General features: G+C 36.6%; 3 non-coding genes across 3 annotated transcripts; all 3 read left to right on the top strand.

Annotated features, from left to right (window-relative positions):
- Nucleotides 1-1,348: 1,348 nt before the first annotated feature.
- Nucleotides 1,349-1,466, top strand: LOC145997679 (U5 spliceosomal RNA). The gene has a single exon (XR_014443075.1). It is a non-coding gene; the product is annotated as a U5 spliceosomal RNA (small nuclear RNA).
- Nucleotides 1,467-3,033: 1,567 nt separating this feature from the next.
- LOC145997716 (U5 spliceosomal RNA) lies at nt 3,034-3,151 on the top strand. Its single transcript, XR_014443112.1, has one exon. It is a non-coding gene; the product is annotated as a U5 spliceosomal RNA (small nuclear RNA).
- Nucleotides 3,152-6,582: 3,431 nt separating this feature from the next.
- Nucleotides 6,583-6,700, top strand: LOC145997594 (U5 spliceosomal RNA). Its single transcript, XR_014442995.1, has one exon. It is a non-coding gene; the product is annotated as a U5 spliceosomal RNA (small nuclear RNA).
- Nucleotides 6,701-12,239: the final 5,539 nt, after the last annotated feature.

Below are 12,239 nucleotides of genomic sequence, written 5' to 3'. Positions count from 1 at the left end.
TTAACAATTATTTTAAAATTAATTAAAACAAATGTTTTTTATTTTTTGAAATTAGTTTTTAAATAAAATGTTATTATGTTTTTATATTATATAATTATTGTTTTTTAATAAATAATTTTTATTTTTAATTATTTTGTGTGTTATAATTATTGTTTTTATAAAAAAAAAATTATGTGTGGGCGGAGCAAAAAATTTAATAATTAATAGAATAAAAAACAATTTTTTGGAGAATAAAAAAAAACAAAGTAAAAATTTAGCAGAGGCAGTGGAAAATTAAAATTTAATATAGTAGTTTGATAGATATATTTTAATTTAGTAGTTTAATATTTTTAAAAAATAGACTACCACTTGGACTCAGTGGGGCCTGGCAACTGTGGATTAGTTGGAGCTTCTTGAACAGCGTACAGGCGAGATTTAAGACTAACATAAATGTGTATTTTAAGAAGTTAGTCAAGCGTTTGCTTGTAATATGAACACAATCAATCCTTGGATGTTCTACAGATACATTATTTTTCATTATTCTTAAAAAAATGTCATCTTGGCATTTTGTTTAAAAGTTTTATTTCTTTTAAAAAAAATATATTCTTTTCGACAAATCAACATTAAAAGCATGTTAAAACAAACAAAAGAACACAAATTTGCCTAACCTGTAAGGAAGTAACATTGTGATAAAGAAGTCGTTAGCGTATGATAGGAAATTTTGGAACACAAAATTCCTTTTATTTATTTCTTTCTCTCTTATTTACAATTGTCGAAATGTAACTTGCTTTGATGCCGAGAATTATTACGTTAAGTAATTTCCACGGAACTATCTTGTTTTATATTCATGGCTATTGCCCAATCTATAGTAAATTTCGAGATTCAATCACTACATATATACGTGCAAGAATCGCATGACATGAAAGTGACCCGTCACAACCGAAATAACTGCGGTAATTTTCTTTCTTGCTTCGGTTTGGCTTCCTTACGAAATTTTATTAAGCATGCATGTGGGAGAAACCCGAAAGTGTAATAGTCAGTCTTGCATATGAGAACAGGTAAACTGAAAATTCTTCGTGAAATGGAATTTGTTGCCAAAGTACAAGTTCCCACTAGTTAAAATGGTGGCCGAGAGATGGCAGAATTTGCTGTCGGTTTATCATTTGTGTACGTTGGTCCGTGCACATGACGCAAATTAGAAATCGGCACGGATTTATATCCTAATTCTTTCGTTTTAAGAAACGAAAATCACACAAAACGAGGTTTTATGTTTCAACAAGTAAAACAGCAATTTCAACGGAACCTACACGTTCCCATGAGCAGTGAATAGAACTGCAACATAGGCTAGGAAAAATTGGTGGCCTGGAAACAACTCTGGTTTCCCTTCATACGCAAAAATCTTTCGCCTTTTACTAAAGATTTCCGTGGAGGGAAACAACAAACGAGTCTAATATTATTTATTATAAAGGCTTGGTACAAACTGAGCCCTATTAGCAAACACAACGAAAACTGTAGGTGGAAATGTGTGCTCTTGCTCAGCTTGATAATCTCTCACCTTCTGAAATTTGCAGGCAGGAGGATCTGTATGGACGCTTGCTGCTAAATTTCCAAATACTCTTGTCATTTCACAACGAAGCCGAACATGGAAATGACTTCACACGGAGGATTGTATGGAAACAGAGTTAGCATGATCAAAACAAAGTGTTTTAAACAATATGTTTTCTCCGTTTAAAACATATTTCTTTGTTTATTTCAAATGTTTAAACAAAGCGTTTGAAACATGTTTCTATTCAGATTTGTTTAAAACACATTTTGATACTTGACGTTTGATAGTTTGTGATTATTTGTGTGTTTTGTAACTACGCGTTTTCCTTAAATGAGTATCATTCTCTTTATTGTGCATTAGAATCTGCTCAGTGGTTCAAAATGTACATCAAATAACACACATATGGTGATGAATACCGTGGGCCACGTTTAAAATTCATGGCTATGATTTATGCAGTTGTTTAAGATTTAGATCCATTCACGATGTTAATTAATCAGAAGCTACCACTTGGAGTCAGTGGGGCCTGGAAACTGTGGATTAGTTGGAGCTTCTCGAACAGCGTACAGGCGAGATTTAACACTAACATAAATGTGTATTTTAAGAAGTTAGTCAAGCGTTTGCTTGTAATATGAACACAATCAATCCTTGGATGTTCTACAGATACATTATTTTTCATAATTCTTAAAAAAATGTCATCTTGGCATTTTGTTTAAAAGTTTTATTTTTTTAAAAAAAAATATATCCTTTTCGACAAATCAACATTAAAAGCATGTTAAAACAAACAAAAGAACACAAATTTGCCAACCTTGTATGGAAGTAACATTGTGAAAAAGATGTCGTTAGCGTATGATAGGAAATTTTGGAACACAAAATTCCTTTTATTTATTTCTTTCTCTCTTATTTACAATTGTCGAAATGTAACTTGCTTTGATGCCGAGAATTATTACGTTAAGTAATTTCCACGGAACTATCTTGTTTTATATTCATGGCTATTGCCCAATCTATAGTAAATTTCGAGATTCCATCACTACATATATACGTGCAAGAATCGCATGACATGAAAGTGACCCGTCACAACCGAAATAACTGCGGTAATTTTCTTTCTTGCTTCGGTTTGGTTTCTTTACGAAACATTATTAAGAATGCCTGTGGGAGAAACCCGAAAGTGTAATAGTCAGTCATGTATATGAGAACAGGTAAACTGAAAATTCTTCGTGAAATGGAATTTGTTGCCAAAGTACAAGTTCCCACTGGTAGAAATGGTGGCCGAGAGATGGCAGAATTTGCTGTCGGTTTATCATTTGTGTACGTTGGTCCGTGCACATGACGCAAATTAGAAATCGGCACGGATTTATATCCTTATTCTCTCGTTTTAAGAAACGAAAATCACACGAAACGAGGTTTTATGTTTCAACAAGTAAAACAGCAATTTCCTACGGAACCTACACGTTCCCATGAGCAGTGAATTGAACTGCAACATAGGCTAGGAAAAATTGGTGGCCCGGAAACAACGCTGGTTTCCCTTCATACGCAAAAATCTTTCGCCTTTTACTAAAGATTTCCGTGGAGGGGAACAACAAAGGAGTCTAATATTATTTTTTATAAAGGCTTGGTACAAACTGAGCCCGATTAGCAAACACAACGAAAACTGTAGGTGGAAATGTGTGCTCTTGCTCAGCTTGATAATCTCTCACCTTCTGAAATTTGCAGGCAGGAGGATCTGTATGGGCGCTTGCTGCTAAATTTCCAAATGCTCTTGTCATTTCACAACGAAGCCGAACATGGAAATGACTTCACAGGGAGGATTGTATGGAAACAGAGTTAGCATGATCAAAACAAAGTGTTTTAAGCAATATGTTTTCTCCGTTTAAAACATATTTCTTTGTTTATTTCAAATGTTTAAACAAAGCGTTTGAAACATGTTTCTTTTCAGATTTGTTTAAAACACATTTTGATACATGACGTTTGATAGTTTGTGATTATTTGTGTGTTTTGTAACTACGCGTTTTCTTTAAATGAGTATCATTCTCTTTATTGTGCATTAGAATCTGCTCAGTGGTTGTAATGTTCACGTACTCGAGATTTCATCCGTGAATATTACACGTACCATTGAGTACGATTATATAGTTCATTTGTTAAATAAACTCTCCAACCCAATAGACGGTAGCTCCTCGTCGTCTGCTTCCTGTCTCCGTCTATTGGCTATAACAAAAAAACTACTCTCTCCTTTTCTCCCCCTCCCCCTTTTTTTTCTTCCCCGTCGATTCCGATCGGGAACACGGCAGTTCGCAGTTCGCATTCAGACTCCGCGTTGTGCCTTATCAGCCCAGCAGCAGTGACACGGGAAAGCTCGCCTTGAACTTTTACTTCCTTCGGAAACCTATTGGGACCGCAAAAATGGAACACGTTTAGTAGCAGCTGCATATATGGTCTCAAGTGGAAATACTTAACTGTAGTTTTTGGTACCAGAACAGTTGAGTGTACTTGGTTTACGACTAGAGCTCCGAAGGAATACATATAAGGTAAATTGGACTTCTATCAAATATTCCCGTTGTCTGCTGGCTTGTGGAACTGTTTCTTTTTTCTTTTTTTTTTGAATTTTTGCACACGCGATCGACGTATGTTATCCCTCCTTTCAGTTTTTAGACTTGTCCTGTTGTTGCAATAACAAGTACTGTGAATTTGAGTGACTGCACGATTATTACTCCTAATTGTCGCCGCGACGAAAACTTACAAAATGCCTTCTAGCGTGAAGTGTTCGTTTTGAGCACGCTGCCCGTACCAAACGACGGTAGTAGTAAAAAGGGACTTACTTAGATGCAACCACTTACCTTTTTATTTTTTATTTTTTTTGGTTGAGCGCGTGTTAAGTGGCAGAGGAACCATTTGGACAGTTAATAGTGTTGTTGAAGAACTACTGGGAGTTTATCCTGAATTGCTTTAACTACTTCCCTTTTCTTGGTAACTCGTACAACACACCCCGCCTTTTTCCGGTTTCAATCCAGTACCACCAAATAACCAACATGGTAGCATCAACGGCCATGCAATAAAAATTGTATTACAAAAAAAAAAGGAGAAAAGGAAAATAATTGTAGTCTATTACTGATAAGATAGGTTACCACTCTTAATGCTGTTGATATTTTGTATATTTATAATGCACTTGTTACGATCGTAATTACTCCTTGGGAGACTGAATTGTTAACCAGAGTCCTGATGGACCTTTTTATAATAGTTATTGAGAACAGAAATTAAACAGATTGTTAAGAGGAAGTTGAATTGTACTTATTTGATTAGAAGTTTTTACCCCAGTTATCTCTGAACAATTTTTTGCTCTGGTTGACTAGATTATCGCATAATAAGCCAGGATATGTCTTGCTCCTGGTAACCTCCTTTCTTTGTTTTTCCTTTAACAGGACTAAATCTTAGAAACGCCGCATTTAACTTTATTAGCGACGTGTGAGAAAGGTGTAAGTTATTAAACTGATACGCAACTCTTGTGTTGCGGAGTGTTGTCCAATTGCTTACGTTAGAGTGTTCTGGGTCTTGAATTTTAGCATATCATTGTCCCTATCTATATATCTATATATATATATATATATATATATATATATATATATATGTATTTTTTTTTTGATGCAAGCAATAATATTCTCATTTCTTGCAGCATTATTGACAAAATAAAGTGAACGGAATCATTAGATTTCGACCGTTCCATTGGATTCCAAAGTATACTGGAACCTGACGTGACCTTTCTGTGACTTGCCTCGTGTTCGAGAATACAGGCCCAACAGAAACGTCGCGTCAGATTGTGTTTGTGACCCTTGTGTGGGCGTAGGCGTTGACAATTGTAATTTACCGCGCGCTTCCAGTATAGTTTTACCATCAATTCGGGCAAGTCAGCGTCCTCCCCAACTCAAGCGTTACATGGTTCAAAATGTACATCAAATAACACACATATGGTGATGAATACCGTGGGCCACGTTTAAAATTCATGGCTATGATTTATGCAGATGTTTAAGATTTAGATCCATTCACGATGATAATTAATCAGAAGCTACCACTTGGACTCAGTGGGGCCTGGAAACTGTGGATTAGTTGGAGCTTCTCGAACAGCGTACAGGCGAGATTAAAGACTAACATAAATGTGTATTTTAAGAAGTTAGTCAAGCGTTTGCTTGTAATATGAACACAATCAATCCTTGGATGTTCTACAGATACATTATTTTTCATAATTCTTAAAAAAATGTCATCTTGGCATTTTGTTTAAAAGTTTTATTTTTTTAAAAAAAATATATCCTTTTCGACAAATCAACATTAAAAGCATGTTAAAACAAACAAAAGAACACAAATTTGCCAACCCTGTATGGAAGTAACATTGTGAAAAAGAAGTCGTTAGCGTATGATAGGAAATTTTGGAACACAAAATTCATTTTATTTATTTCTTTCTCTCTTATTTACAATTGTCGAAATGTAACTTGCTTTGATGCCGAGAATTATTACGATAAGTAATTTCCACGGAACTATCTTGTTTTATATTCATGGCTATTGCCCAATCTATAGTAAATTTCGAGATTCCGTCACTTCATATATACGTGCAAGAATCGCATGACATGAAAGTGACCCGTCACAACCGAAATAACTGCGGTAATTGTCTTTCTTGCTTCGGTTTGGTTTCTTTACGAAACATTATTAAGAATGCCTGTGGGAGAAACCCGAAAGTGTAATCGTCTTGTATATGAGAACAGGTAAACTGAAAATTCTTCGTGAAATGGAATTTGTTGCCAAAGTACAAGTTCCCACTAGTAGAAATTGTGGCCGAGAGATGGTAGAATTTGCTGTCGGTTTATCATTTGTGTACGTTGGTCCGTGCACATGACGCAAATTAGAAATCGGCACGGATTTATATCCTTATTCTCTCGTTTTAAGAAACGAAAATCACACAAAACGAGGATTTATGTTTCAACAAGTAAAACAGCAATTTCCTACGGAACCTACACGTTCCCATGAGCAGTGAATTGAACTGCAACATAGGCTAGGAAAAATTGGTGGCCTGGAAACAACTCTGGTTTCCCTTCATACGCAAAAATCTTTCGCCTTTTACTAAAGATTTCCGTGGAGGGGAACAACAAACGAGTCTAATATTATTTTTTATAAAGGCTTGGTACAAACTGAGCCCGATTAGCAAACACAACGAAAACTGTAGGTGGAAATGTGTGCTCTTGCTCAGCTTGATAATCTCTCACCTTCTGAAATTTGCAGGCAGGAGGATCTGTATGGGCGCTTGCTGCTAAATTTCCAAATGCTCTTGTCATTTCACTACGAAGCCGAACATGGAAATGACTTCACAGGGAGGATTGTATGGAAACAGAGTTAGCATGATCAAAACAAAGTGTTTTAAGCAATATGTTTTCTCCGTTTAAAACATATTTCTTTGTTTATTTCAAATGTTTAAACAAAGCGTTTGAAACATGTTTCTTTTCAGATTTGTTTAAAACACATTTTGATACTTGACGTTTGATAGTTTGTGATTATTTGTGTGTTTTGTAACTACGCCTTTTCTTTAAATGAGTATCATTCTCTTTATTGTGCATTAGAATCTGCTCAGTGGTTGTAATGTTCACGTACTCGAGATTTCATCCGTGAATATTACACGTACCATTGAGTACGATTATATAGTTCATTTGTTAAATAAACTCTCCAACCCAATAGACAATAGCTCCTCGTCGTCTGCTTCCTGTCTCCGTCTATTGGCTATAACAAAAAACTACTCTCTCCTTTTCTCCCCCTCCCCCTTTTTTTTCTTCCCCGTCGATTCCGATCGGGAACACGGCAGTTCGCAGTTCGCATTCAGACTCCGCGTTGTGCCTTATCAGCCCAGCAGCAGTGACACGGGAAAGCTCGCCTTGAACTTTTACTTCCTTCGGAAACCTATTGGGACCGCAAAAATGGAACACGTTTAGTAGCAGCTGCATATATGGTCTCAAGTGGAAATACTTAACTGTAGTTTTTGGTACCAGAACAGTTGAGTGTACTTGGTTTACGACTAGAGCTCCGAAGGAATACATATAAGGTAAATTGGACTTCTATCAAATATTCCCGTTGTCTGCTGGCTTGTGGAACTGTTTCTTTTTTTTTTAAATTTTTGCACACGCGATCGACGTATGTTATCCCTCCTTTCAGTTTTTAGACTTGTCCTGTTGTTGCAATAACAAGTACTGTGAATTTGAGTGACTGCACGATTATTACTCTTAATTGTCGCCGCGACGAAAACTTACAAAATGCCTTCTAGCGTGAAGTGTTCGTTTTGAGCACGCTGCCCGTACCAAACGACGGTAGTAGTAAAAAGGGGCTTACTTAGATGCAACCACTTACCTTTTTATTTTATTTTTTTGGTTGAGCTCGTGTTAAGTGGCAGAGGAACCATTTGGACAGTTAATTGTGTTGTTGAAGAACTACTGGGAGTTTATCCTGAATTGCTTTAACTATTTCCCTTTTTTTGGTAACTCGTACAACACACCCCGCCTTTTTCCGGTTTCAATCCAGTACCACCAAATAACCAACATGGTAGCATCAACGGCCATGCAATAAAAATTGTATTACAAAAAAAAAAAGGAGAAAAGGAAAATAATTGTAGTCTATTACTGATAAGATAGGTTACCACTCTTAATGCTGTTGATATTTTGTATATTTATAATGCACTTGTTACGATCGTAATTACTCCTTGGAAGACTGAATTGTTAACCAGAGTCCTGATGGACCTTTTTATAATAGTTATTGAGAACAGAAATTAAACAGATTGTTAAGAGGAAGTTGAATTGTACTTATTTGATTAGAAGTTTTTACCCCAGTTATCTCTGAACAATTTTTTGCTCTGGTTGACTAGATTATCGCATAATAAGCCAGGATATGTCTTGCTCCTGGTAACCTCCTTTCTTTGTTTTTCCTTTAACAGGACTAAATCTTAGAAACGCCGCATTTAACTTTATTAGCGACGTGTGAGAAAGGTGTAAGTTATTAAACTGATACGCAACTCTTGTGTTGCGGAGTGTTGTCCAATTGCTTACGTTAGAGTGTTCTGGGTCTTGAATTTTAGCATATCATTGTCCCTATCTATATATCTATATATATATATATATATATATGTATTTTTTTTATGCAAGCAATAATATTCTCATTTCTTGCAGCATTATTGACAAAATAAAGTGAACGGAATCATTCGATTTCGACCGTTCCATTGGATTCCAAAGTATACTGGAACCTGACGTGACCTTTCTGTGACTTGCCTCGTGTTCGAGAATACAGGCCCAACAGAAACGTCGCGTCAGATTGTGTTTGTGACCCTTGTGTGGGCGTAGGCGTTGACAATTGTAATTTACCGCGCGCTTCCAGTATAGTTTTACCATCAATTCGGGCAAGTCAGCGTCCTCCCCAACTCAAGCGTTACAAAGTTTTGGAAGCAGAGCAGGTTAAATTTTTTCCACCTACATTATATTACCATTGACGTACCTGGAAAACCTCCCCCCCTTTTTTTCCCCCTCTTTTGGAAGGAGTGATTGTGATTGACCCGTGTGGGTCCACGATTCCTGAAAATGACTTTTGATGTTCAACCGCCCTACGGACAATCACCACTACCACCCCCTTCCCCTTCCGTTTTGGATTTTCTTCAAGGGGTAATTCTCCCTCAAAATGCGTCACCGATAAGGGAGACTATACGTTTTCAGACGGTATCCATTCTTTTGAAAGACATGTTACCCGCTACGGGTGGGGATCCTTTATCTTTATTTAAATTTCTATGTCTCATCCATAAGATTGTTGCCTTGGAACTATTGGATATGGAATCCATTTTATTAATGGCGTTACCATTTACCTTAAATCCTCTCCGTGATATTTGGATGGAGGGCTTACGCCAGAAGTTACCATGGCATTTGTTTCTATCAATGGTCTGGCTCAGACTCATACCTCCTTCCGAATTACAAATTTTTCGACTATCTATCCTCCACCGTGTTCAGAAACCGTCGGAAACTCTTGATACCCAACAGTTGCTCCGAAAAGCTCACGTGACCCACCTTAAACCATATACCATTCGCAATTTAGACCCTCCGGTGTCACCTGTGGACTTGGGATCTACCCAGGTTGGGCATACTTTACAGAATCCAAACGCTGATACCTAGCCCTTTTTCTCTAACCTTTTTGGCTGAAATTTTTTTTTGATTGTAACATTGTTATATTATAGAGATATGAAGGTGCCTAGGAATAAGTGTAATTGTTATATTCCTGTTATTTTTTACTTAAAACAGGCATATTATTGGTATATCAATATGTAAGTGTTTTTTTTTATTCAATACGTAAGATCATTGTCATATAATCTGTCCTTTTTCTATTGTTTTTTGTATGTGGTGCGGGTATATATATACCTATCTTTATTGATCAATAACATATTTGTGATGCATGCGGCCTTGTAATGATGCTACTTTCCTTCTCTTCCTTCCTTTTGTAGTTCATAGTCTTCACTTTTCTATTTCTCTTTCTAATTTCCTACTTTCTTATTATTTTGTTGATTCCTTTCCTTTTTTTTTGTTTCATATTTCTCGAGACTACTGCGCTCCTGTTACGCCATAGGAAGACTTTACATCATCATTGCCTTTTGGACCATGGTATTGAGCATGTCATTAAACGCCTACGACAAATTGGATCTACTGTGCATCACTACGCATATACCCCCCCTTCTGACCGCATTCGTCAGATTGCACGCTTATGGTGCTACATAAGTTGACTATATATTGCTTATATGTTTGGCATCGTACCATGTTTTGTGTGTTGTGCGCATATGATGACTTTTGTGTTTATAATTGCTCTCCTCAGATGTTGGAGCCGGGATGGCCAACATGGAGTTGTGTGTCATTTGGTATGCATGTTTGTCTTGAACCTTTAAGGTTCTAAATTTTTTATCTGATTGCAAGTAAGAATGCATATATGTATGGTGTGATGTTATACCTTGCTCATCTTTCCTTACAAGGGATATATATATATATATATATATCATTAGTATTAGTTTACTCATTTCATGTGCTTGATTTTTGCCTTGTGATGGTATAGTGGACATATGCTTTGGGATAATTCTTTGCATACAATTTTCATGAACTGCCCTTGTATTTTTGTGGGTATTTTTTCTGCGTGTCTTATATTTTGTTTAATCTGTCAAGTTTGGGGTGCAATTCTGAGCGATTTCTGTGTGATTTTTCATGAGATTTTTTTTTGAGTACTTATCTTTCTTGTAGTACCGTACACTAATCATACTCCTTGTATTTTGGTATTCTTCATATAATTGTTCTATTTAAATTTTTTTGGGTTGTTAATTTACAGGTTTCAGGTTTTAGGTTGTCAAGCCTATTGATGCTACTTAGCCGTTTAGGCCTTTTTCCTATTTTTTTTGTTTTGAGGGGTGGATTTTCTTTTCCCCAAGACCCGGGAATTTGTAATATTCACGTACTCGAGATTTCATCCGTGAATATTACACGTACCATTGAGTACGATTATAGAGTTCATTTGTTAAATAAACTCTCCAACCCAATAGACGGTAGCTCCTCGTCGTCTGCTTCCTGTCTCCGTCTATTGGCTATAACAAAAAACTACTCTATCCTTTTCTCCCCCTCCCCCTTTTTTTTTCTTCCCCGTCGATTCCGATCGGGAACACGGCAGTTCGCAGTTCGCATTCAGACTCCGCGTTGTGCCTTATCAGCCCAGCAGCAGTGACACGGGAAAGCTCGCCTTGAACTTTTACTTCCTTCGGAAACCTATTGGGACCGCAAAAATGGAACACGTTTAGTAGCAGCTGCATATATGGTCTCAAGTGGAAATACTTAACTGTAGTTTTTGGTACCAGAACAGTTGAGTGTACTTGGTTTACGACTAGAGCACCGAAGGAATACATATAAGGTAAATGGGACTTCTATCAAATATTCCCGTTGTCTGCTGGCTTGTGGAACTGTTTTTTTTTTTTTTTTTTTTTTTTGAATTTTTGCACACGCGATCGACGTATGTTATCCCTCCTTTCAGTTTTTAGACTTGTCCTGTTGTTGCAATAACAAGTACTGTGAATTTGAGTGACTGCACGATTATTACTCCTAATTGTCGCCGCGACGAAAACTTACAAAATGCCTTCTAGCGTGAAGTGTTCGTTTTGAGCACGCTGCCCGTACCAAACGACGGTAGTAGTAAAAAGGGGCTTACTTAGATGCAACCACTTACCTTTTTATTTTATTTTTTTGGTTGAGCGCGTGTTAAGTGGCAGAGGAACCATTTGGACAGTTAATTGTGTTGTTGAAGAACTACTGGTAGTTTATCCTGAATTGCTTTAACTACTTCCCTTTTTTTGGTAACTCGTACAACACACCCCGCCTTTTTCCGGTTTCAATCCAGTACCACCAAATAACCAACATGGTAGCATCAACGGCCATGCAATAAAAATTGTATTACAAAAAAAAAGGAGAAAAGGAAAATAATTGTAGTCTATTACTGATAAGATAGGTTACCACTCTTAATGCTGTTGATATTTTGTATATTTATAATGCACTTGTTACGATCGTAATTACTCCTTGGGAGACTGAATTGTTAACCAGAGTCCTGATGGACCTTTTTATAATAGTTATTGAGAACAGAAATTAAACAGATTGTTAAGAGGAAGTTGAATTGTACTTATTTGATTAGAAGTTTT

This window comes from Lepisma saccharinum, chromosome 13 (genome assembly GCF_977018435.1).
Source record: "Lepisma saccharinum chromosome 13, izLepSacc3.1, whole genome shotgun sequence".
NCBI lineage: Eukaryota > Metazoa > Arthropoda > Insecta > Zygentoma > Lepismatidae > Lepisma > Lepisma saccharinum.
Note: the sequence above shows the minus strand (reverse complement) of the source record. Positions and strands in the feature narration are given on the sequence as shown.